This window comes from Lepisosteus oculatus, chromosome 11 (genome assembly GCF_040954835.1).
Source record: "Lepisosteus oculatus isolate fLepOcu1 chromosome 11, fLepOcu1.hap2, whole genome shotgun sequence".
Classification (NCBI taxonomy): Eukaryota; Metazoa; Chordata; class Actinopteri; order Semionotiformes; family Lepisosteidae; genus Lepisosteus; species Lepisosteus oculatus.
Genome location: NC_090706.1, coordinates 40,520,969 through 40,531,281, shown reverse-complemented (window position 1 = coordinate 40,531,281; position 10,313 = coordinate 40,520,969). Strand labels below are relative to the sequence as shown.

Here is a 10,313-nt window from a genome sequence, read left to right as displayed (position 1 = left end):
GAAAGCTAGCGCTGCAATATAGCACAACAAAGAAATACTGTATAGTGCGGATTTATGTGGTACTTTTAAACAAGAACTGACCTCAAGGCACATTTCCAAGAGATAAATCCAGAGGTGGCATTTCAAAATACAGATTCGGAATGTCTGATGCAGTTTAGGGCGCAATTCCATCAGATGATAGCTTGAAAAACAAAAGACCAGCAACCCCCTGCTCTAAATCAGAAAACCCTCAGCCCTTTAAACACAGGGGCAGGCTTTTATGTCTTATTACTTTGGTCAGATAAGAAGTAGCCAAGTTTTTTTTGGAAAGCTTTTGTTTTCCAGAATACAAGGACATACAGCAGACAGTAGGAGCTAAGGCATGCAGAAAGCAGCAGCCAGGATGGGAAGATGTAATGTCCTTGATGAAACAACATCCACTTGCTTTGGTTTTCAGAACGAACAACCTACAGTAAGTGCCTTTCTTGCTCAATTTCACCATTCCTCCTTTCGTTATCCTAAGGCGTGATGGCTTTCCCACTGTTAGACTGCGTGGTTATTCTAGGTGTTTTCTGTTTTTTTTTTAAAGAACTAGGTTATTTAATGGGGGGGGTAACATAGAACAAACCCACACTTCTCACTGGGAACAAGTGCTCCCAGAGTGTCTTGGCCTGGCTACGGAGAACCTGTTGTAAGACTAGAGAAATAGCGATGAAGAGGCTCGCCTCAGAGGAGGTGAGATACTCTTACTCACAGATAGCGGGAGAAAATGGCAGCAAAGCCCATTGAGCAGCCAGAATGGAGGAGCCAGGACCATCACCAGTTTGATCTGACACATCACACTGCTCATTGAGCTCATTACCATAAGGTCTTAATTTTGAAATGTTTCCCAGAATCCACACACAAATCTATTAGCTTTAGCTTTTCCCCTGTCATACGTTTATTCCAAACTATTCAATATTCCCTTGATTTTTATTGATGGATTATTTTACTTAGAAATATTGTGTCTCAGGTTGTCTCCCTTCTGCAGCATGTTCATGTCTCAACCCTGTGTACTTTCTCACTCAACTTTCACCCTGTGTCCTGTGGGATTGTACACTCCTGTCCCTGGCGGGGAAAAGAGAAGGAGATAGTCATCTCCAGTAGAGTTCCCCCACCTTGTCCCGGAGATGAATTATTCACTCAGTTGCCTGCCCTCCAGCTATATGGAGGCAGGGTTGCGAGGGTGCTTTGGAGATATAGAAATCCCTCGATTATCCCATGTGGAAAAACAGAGATTGAATTCCTGTCTCGATTTTTACTCTGAAGCCTCCCTATGGAGAAAATGGTACTTCACCATGTGTGTGTGTGCGTGTTTTCTGAAGTTATCTGAAATGAAGAAGATATACATAACACTCCATGCCACACTTTTAAGAAACTTTTTGCTAAACCTGAGGCCACAGTAACAGGATGATGGGATTTAAATGCTTATAAGCCTCTCTGGGGGAGGGACTTGATTTCTGCAGGTGAGGAAATGAAATTGGGTTTCTATTACATGGCTGGAAAGTGCATGGCTCACTGGTATTATAAGATCACTTCATTAAACATACACAATTTCTTGCATTAGGAATTCATCTTTTCACAGACACCAGCTTGCTCTCCAGGAGACACACAGACAGGGAGAGAAGCTTGGGGTCAGAACACAGGGTCAGCCATTGTACAGCACCCCTGGAGCAGTTGGGGTTGAGGGTCTTGCTCAGGGGCCCAATAGAGTAGGACTCCTCTGCTAGCTGCGGGACTTGAACCAGCAACCTTCTAGCCACAGGAGCAGATCCTTAGCTACTGAGCCACTGCTCCACACCAGGAGAGGTTCTTATGGCATTGAGGACCACCTAATACCTGTTGCGGTCTTCATCTCATAACCCACGCTGGATGCATGGCATCATTGGGCTACAGAAGTGACAAGCTCTGCTCTGCCAATGCCAGAACTTGAGCTCATGAACACAGAACAAGCACAGCACAAGCACAGAACAAGCACACTCCCTAGACAGCCCTGAGCTCTGCAGCGCCAAAAGACCTGGACTTCTGCGCTGTCTGGGTTTCAAGGTGGGGAAAGGGGGGGGGGTCACGTCCCTTCTGTAGCATGTTCATGTTCGCTGCGCCAACACCGTACCGTAACAGATGCTGTGTCCACGAGGAAGAGGAAGGAAGGACCCTGTCCATTGTTCTGAGGGTTTTCAGGAGATTGCTGGCTACTTTTCCAAATTGCGGGGCTGTAGTCAGAGTCGAGGGACGAAGGAAGATATTTCAAAGACCTGAGCAACAGTCTGAAGAGAACATCTCTGTAACAACGGCAAGGTAGGAGCTCCAGAGATAGAGGCTAATACTGAGCGCAGACCTAATGGAAATGAGGGTTTAAATATCCCAGAAGTGGAGAGTTTGGTAATTAGTGTGGTGTCGTGATTGGATAATTGATCAGTGTGCTGGCGCTTTCTGGAATTACCCATAGCTGTGGTTGGTTTAACAAAGGGCCGTTAATGGTTGTTGATGGACGTGACGGTTACAAAAACACCAACGCCAATCGGCCTGAACAACACTCTGAGATCACACAAGGATATACAATAATAATCATCATCATTCATGAGGAACTTTTTACTGAACGTTGCCCACAGTGGGTAGAGGGGTGAATGTGCAGTTGAGCCACAGACATGTGACCTTAGTTTTGCATCTCATCTGTGGGGAGAGGACGAGATGGTTTCATGTCAAGATAGCACACATGCCAAGCCATGTCAGGCATTTTCCGGCACATTGTAATTTATTAATCTGGGCCATTTATGTAAGACAAGCTCTATTCCCAGGAATTTGAATCCCAACAGAGTCAGGAATGGGGAAGAGAACAGCTCAGGGAGAAGCAGTCGTTGCTGGACAGGTGCAGATAAGGACAAGAGTCTTAACTGGTTGCAGACAAAGATACTGCAGGTAGTCGGGAGAGTGAGATTAATTTAATGATAATTTGCAAATACCTTTCCAAAAAAACTGGAATATAAACCTAAAAGACAGTGTTTTTTTATCTTTGCACTTTAAATAAGATCAGTGATTTTGTTTTTGCCAAAGAAGGAATTTCTTATTTTAAGTTATTTTATGCCCTGGGCGGCAATGGCTAATTACCTAGTGCCTATGCATTTTCCTCCCCATACGCCTGTAATCTCTTGTGACATCTTCAAGGATGAACTTAGTTCCAGTATGTCACATTTCAGTTTAAATTAAATCAGTATTACATTTAGCAGGAAAGTCACCTCTCATCTGGATTCCAAATGGTTCCTTCCCATATGGTTCTAATGACTTTTTTCTTTTTCATTTCCCATCCTAGAAGCTGATGCTAGAAGGCAGCACTTCTCAAAGCAAAGCAGCACCCCTGCTTGATTTAAAAGGGTCCTCCTTCAGCAGGGAAGCCCGAATAGTCTTTGAGCTGAAGAAAGCACATTAAACAGACTTATCCTTCACAGTTACAGCCTAAACCACAGGGGGATTAAGAAATGAATTCACCATTGCATTTGTGTGCGATCTCTTCGAGTGAATATTAATCCATTAATGAGGAGGCTTGAGCAAATGTAGGTAAAGTCATCATTTAGGAAGTGAACACATCATTATTTTGTCATTTTGTCTTAATAGTAAATTCAGCCTATAGAGGACAGCAATCTTGTCAACCTGACTGCCTTGAAGCAGCTGTCACTGCCAACTTAAGGTCATTTGTCTCATGAAACAGATGGTGTTAGATCACTAACCTGGGACTGTTCTGTCAGTGAGACAGAATTTCAGCACTGCACTGTATCAGGCGTAGTTCAGCATGTTCATCTCTTTAGCAAGTACTGAAAGGCAAAGACATGAAGAACCTGTATAGCCCCTATTTCATCTGATTTTTAAGTTATGTTACCAATAAAACTCTCTGAAAGCATTCGTTTTTAAAATACCTATGTACTGTATTTTTTATTCTTGAGAGAGAAGACTACGAGGGGATCTGAGTCTAGTATTCGTAATCCTTACAGGCACTGACAGAGTCACCACAATGGTCCTCTTCAGATTCGACAATGCATGAACTGAACGGCACAGCTGGAAACTGTTCACCGTGGAAAACAGGAGGCACCTTTTTACACAAAGATTTGAGGAAGTATGGAACAGGTTGTCCAGCCAACGCGCTGGTTTATTTTAAAGAAATGACTTTAAACGTGATCTTTAGATCAATTAGCTATTAAAAACCAAGCAAACTATAAGGACCAAATATCCTCCTCTCATCTGTAACCTTTCCTATGTTCTTAGGTTCTTATCTGTGAATGTGACCTGTCAGTATTTATTTATATCTAACAGAACCATGTGCTAAAGGCAAGATAAGTAGCAGTGACCTGCATATCACCCAGCATTACACTCATGAGGAACATGGAACATTCAGTCATTTTCCCAGTCGGTGTTACTATGCCAAGGGATACTGTCAATGCAAGTAGCCTTATTTATAGAAATATCCACCACCTCCACAATAAACTACACATGCAGATTTTCAAAAATAAACGTATCAAGTGTGTATAAAGCACTCCCGGTCCTCCTTTATCCTGGGGAATGTGTTCCCGCACTGTCTGCGGATAATGAAAAAACACGAACACTGGGAAAAAGCTCTCCTGTGCCATAAATATATCATGGGCATGTCTAATACACTGTGCAAATCAACATAAATATGCCAAATAACAAAAGAACATGACAGAAAATAAATATGGCACTGCCCCGTTTTCTATTATAAAAAGGAGTGTTACAAAAATGAATACAAAGCACGAACCTCTCTGGCTGTTGAGTACAGTAATCATCAGGAAGATGTGATGAGCCTACTGTATATAAATCTGCGTGACGATTTGTTAATGTGGTGATAAGTGAATCTGATGGAGATGATAGTGAAGTTGTTGATGAAATAATTTGATAGTACCTCATCAGACTGCTGCTCATCTTCCTTTATTTCTCTTTTGACATGGATAAAAGGATTTTAAAACAACAATGCCAGCAAATAGCGCGAAGGTCTGCAAGCGAGAGTACCAGTGCTGACAAATGAAGACCTGGGAAGATATGCGATAGGTGTCTGTGCCTCAGGATGGTTTGAGAAGCTTCTGGCCAGGCTTGGGCTGACACCACAAGTACACAAAGCTGCTGAGGAGGAGGAAGAGGTGTGAAATAAGATTATCGCAATCACAAATGAACAGCCCTTGCCATAGCCTACCTTAAATCTAAAGGCATCCTGCAACACTGCTCATTTCTAGATCATGGATCATCATTCTGCAGATCCATCCCATGATCTGGTTCTTGTTCAACCTGAGTGCTTCATAACCTCTGCTTTTTCTGCCCCTGGTCTTTAGCCATTGCAATTGTTAAGGAGCGAGCTGCAGATCCACGTGTCACACTCCCTCACAAACGCCGTTACATTCCCAAACCCACTGTCTAACGATCTCATTCCTGACTGAACCCTTCACATTGACACAGGCTCACTCCTGGAACAATTATCCAACCATGTCCCTCTCCCTTCAGTATTTAAAGTTCCCTCATGCACTAAACCATGCTCACTATTGGGAAGCCTCCTTTAGAGTTCTCTGGTGCGTGTTTTTGTCTCGTTTGATTTCCTGGTTTTTGGACTCAACTTTTCCCTTTTTGATCTCATCTCTTGGGTTTTGCCTTTTGTCTTCCCAGTTTGTCTCATTTTTTTCTGGTTAACTGATCTCTAACTTCTCCTATCAACCTTGCATCTGGATTCCGGTTTTGGATTGTTTGCCTCTGCATCCCGCAGAATTCACAGCTACGCACAGGGTCCTCGGAAAACTACCTCCCGGTTCCCTGACACCATGGGGTTGAAGACGATTCCTAGGGGGTCTCAAGGCACTGTGTGGCTAATTGTCTTATGAATGTTCCACAGAAAATGTTCTTTATAAATTAAAGAGTTTGTAGTGAGGTTGCAAAATCTACAGAGTGTGAAGCTCTGTTGTTTATTTTTCTTTTGACTGTTCACATACATGGCAGTGAGATCTATAGAAAACAAATCTGCCCACCCAGGTCCAGTACACTATATACTTCCTGGTGCCACAGGCCTGCAGGGTACAGGACAGTTACAGTGGGTCCCACTGTGTCTGGAATAGTAAATTATGCCCTGGAGCAGTGTGTCTGTGGTGTGTGTGGGAAAGCGTGTGTGTGGGACAGTGTGAGTGTGTGGGACAGTGTGAGTGTGGGGGAAGGTGGTGTGCGTGGGGGAAAGTGTGTGTGTGTGGGACAGCGTGTGTGTGGGACATTGTGGGGGACAGTGTGTGTGTAGAACATTGTGTGTGTGGGGGACAGTGTGTGGGGGAGTGACAGCGTGTGTGGGGGACAGCATGTGTGTGTGGGACATTGGTGTGTCTGGGGGACAGCGTGTGTGTGGGGGACAGCGTGTGTGTGGGGGACAGCGTGTGTGCAGGACTACCCTACAATGCTGGAATGAAAACATTATCCTGTCTCTCTGAGCTGCGCTGTAAACGATTCCATCCGCTTGCCCCCATGAACACACACATCCTCCTGTGCTGAAGTCATTCTTCTTCAAGGTGACCTACTGACACAGCCTTCTCTTATTTCATTTCTCAGAAAAAGAACAAAGCTTCTGCCGTACAAAAGGTTTTGGCCTCTCTACACTGCTGCACTTTCAGGCCCAACGCCCCCCTCCTTCAGAAATTCACAGCATTTTCAATCTATTTCAGGTCTCATCAGTGCTGATGCTCACTCCTGCCGTCTTCCACGCGCTTGGTTTCTCGCCTCCCTCTCTCCCACCTTTTCCGTCCCTCCTCCTGTTTTTATTGCATTCTGTCAAAATGCCCTTTGCGCGCCCGCGGCAGCCCCCCGTGGCAAATTAATCTCCCTGAAAGAATCAATCGGGGGAGAGCAGCGGGCCTCCCCTGACTCTCCTGGTAAGCCCCCCCTCGACTGGAGATTCCTGGGAAATGTCTCTTTCCTGGGGAGAGATGCCTGCTGATACTAATCTGAGCCGCCTTCACAAAACGCTGAATTAACGGAGGGTGATTAGAACTTCCACCCGTGCAGAGAGCGGGTGTTTGTATGTTAAGTATATAAAAAACAGCAGTGGCTCTGGTTGTATTAGTTATGGACATACAGTCATACGTCAATGTCGACATCACCGTCCTTAAGTTTTTTTCAGTAAAGAAGTTGGAGTTGCACTATGGTACAGTAGCCATTTTAAAGCTCTGGATGGTGGTAAAAAATGGGGATTTCATAACTGTAACTTGTATCACAAAATTTCTGCTATGCAAAAGGTTTTGGCCTCTCTACAGTGCTGTTCTTTCAGGCCGAACGCCCCCCTCCTTCATCACAATTAAACAGTCCTAAACAGGAACACAATTGTGACACAGTCCCCCTTCAGGGAAGGCAGGGCACCCTGCACCTGAAATTTAAGGTAATCGATGTAGAAGAGAATTAAAATGTCATTTTACCTGACGAGCCGCAAACAATCATACTGCAGAGAAGAGGTCTGAGCAGTGAAACATTGGAGCATTTGAGTTTTCAAAAAGCAGGCTCGTGTTAAAGAAAAGTTGATCCTCTAGTCAGACACAAGTCCCAAACATGGCATTTTCTAGTCGTATTCCAACAGGGTGGCCTCTACTGTCGCTATCAAGCAACATTCAGGTTTTAAGTTTAAGCCTTCAGCTGGTGACTGTGTGTAAACACAAAAAAATAGCTTTTACTGAACTTTTGTGCAATGAGTAATATACCCAAATTTACTGAGCTACATTACAAAATGCAACTTATGAGTACTGCAACCAATAGCATCTGTTGTATTTCTAACGCCTCGCAATGGGATTCAACCCACGATTGGACAGCTGGTCCCAGACCCTTAGGATTCTTCATGTGAAGAAGTGCTGATTTTCAGTCCTACATACGTATATCTTCTCTATCCCCACCCCTGTGACACTGGCCTTCACTTCATTGTTAAGCTTGAAGTAGTGTCTTGAAGTAGGTCAGCCTGATCAATCTTCAATGATTTGGATTACTAGAATCAACCCCCTGTGCCGTCTCTTCTCTTCAAGACTAATTTGATACTATTTTTGAAATGCCATGTGATTCTGACAGATTTATTCTGGTCAGTTTTCTTTGGCGTTCAGATTAAAGCTTTGATTTAACCTGTGCCCTGTGTTACAGCAGCATTCTGGTAAGGCATCGGTGTGAGAGGCAGTAACCTTCCAGCCACAGGAACAGATCCTGAGCCGCAGAGCCATCGCACCTCCCACCATTTCCGATGGCAGTGAGAAATATCCCTCCCCTTCACGTTGCTCCTTTTTGAGAACGTGTTAAGGCCACCTGAGGATCAGCTGTGATGGATTGTGTTTATTAGGTGAAATGACTAACTCTGTCATTCTTTGTTGTGAGGCAAATGTTCATTACATGCCTTCACTTTCTCTTCAGAGCTCCTGTCAAATCAGTGCAGGCAACATGTTTAATTTTTGCTTTCTAGAAGGTCTGATGTGGTGTAATTGACCACTGCCTCCTATCTCAGATGTTTCTTTATCAAGTAATTAAAGCTACGTTTATCAATAAGATATTGGGTTATAATGCAGAGCAGTTATTAAAAAAGCAATTAATGCAGTACCTCTCCTTAGACTATCTCTTGATTTAATTTTAAACTTTTACTCAGTTGAAGTAAATTAATTCTTGTCTGCATAAAAGGGACACAACTCAGATTTAGACACCTTAACATTCAGAGAACTTATGTTGTTAAAGTAAAAGTTTTACATTGAATGAATATTGGCACAGAAATTAAAATCTATTGAATTCAATTATAATTATATTGAATAATATAATTCAATAATAAAACTATTGATGGATGAGTAGAGATCAGGTGACCTCATTCATTTGGCTGTAAAAGCCCCATATAGGCAGTGAAGCAAAGCCTTGGCATAAAAGTAGCCTCTGACTCAATAAATAGAATTAATTGTCTTATTTGTCTTTTTTTAATACACAAGAAAGAAGCCATGCTAAGAAATGCAATCCGATGCTCTAAATTTAAGTAAATCAAGCCGAACAATCAAGCAAACAAATTTGTGTTCGTGATCTGCAAGGAAAAGCACATTTGTAATCCTGGTGCAGCCAGCCAGGCCTGCCTGGTCTGCAATACTGCGCTGTATATTCGGTGCTCTTTTGTTACCTATTGTAAAGGGACTGATGTTCACGTAAGGGTATGAAGTGAAGGGCGATGGCTAAAATATTTGTCAAATATTTATATTTTCAGTGGAAGGCCAGGATCAATGAAACGTCAGAAATGAGTGCCTGATCACGGCTGACTAATTTATTCCCCAATAAAATCAGTGTCAGGCAGAGAGCGCTGGCAGTCGGGGGGCACCAGACCAGGACGATGTCAGCTGCTGTTTAATCAGCTGCTCCTCCAGCCACCCTGTTCCTTAGAGCAGGGGGCTGATCTGCTCTGCAGTGAGGTGTGTGTCCCTTAACAGGCGTTGGATCACACTGATCCCCACGTGCCCCGGGTGTTAATTACTTTGTGAGAAACAAATTACACTAAGCTATGGGGCCTGAGAAACACAGACTGTATCAAACCCCCTAGTGCTCTGCAGCATCACAATATCAATCATCCAGGGAATCAATCACAGATTTGTGTTTCCCATTATTCCAAGTCCCCAAGCTCAAAGACAGGACCATACACATACTAAGCAGTTTCTTCGAGGTGAGACGGAAGATCTGACATGCCACTTTGCTTGCGATTTTAGACTATTTTGAACTGCTGTACGATATTTGGCATTTTTTTCTTTCCTGCAGTGCCCCGGGAAATCGCATTCATGTAGATGTCAGAGCCTTGAAATTGTGTTTGAAAACAAGAAAAACCCTCACTGAAAAGCTAAGCAGAGTGGATCCATGGCACCTGGCAGGGCAGAAAAAGTCTTCAGGCTGGCGTTCTGCGAACCTGATCTTTGGGAACCGACCTTCTCCAGGTTTTAGAGCTCTCTTTAAACAGTGTTTTGGTTTAGACCTGGCAAAATGTTCAGTTAAGTAAATAATTAGTTAAAAAAATCTAATTAAGACTTCAGCTGGAATGTGAACTCAAAAACCCCATGGCTGTCAAGAATTAATCCCGAGATCTGTGGTCTGTCTGGACCCTAAGGTGCTGCTTGTCTGTTCTAATTTTCAAACTGCACTATCGAGCATGAGATGATATAGGCATCATTGCAGATAACTATACCCAGATCAGAGGGCCTATCTTTCCCCAGTGAAGACAACAAACCACAGTCCATGCTTTGCAAAGATCCATGTTTTGTACTTTTGTTACATTTGTGTAC

The 10,313-nt window shown here is 43.4% G+C and overlaps 1 long non-coding RNA gene across 1 annotated transcript; it reads left to right on the top strand.

Moving 5' to 3' along the window:
* Positions 1–162: 162 nt before the first annotated feature.
* On the top strand, positions 163–3,928 carry LOC138241674 (uncharacterized). Its single transcript, XR_011190926.1, has 3 exons — positions 163–451; positions 2,140–2,316; positions 3,329–3,928. It is a non-coding gene; the product is annotated as an uncharacterized lncRNA (long non-coding RNA).
* Positions 3,929–10,313: the final 6,385 nt, after the last annotated feature.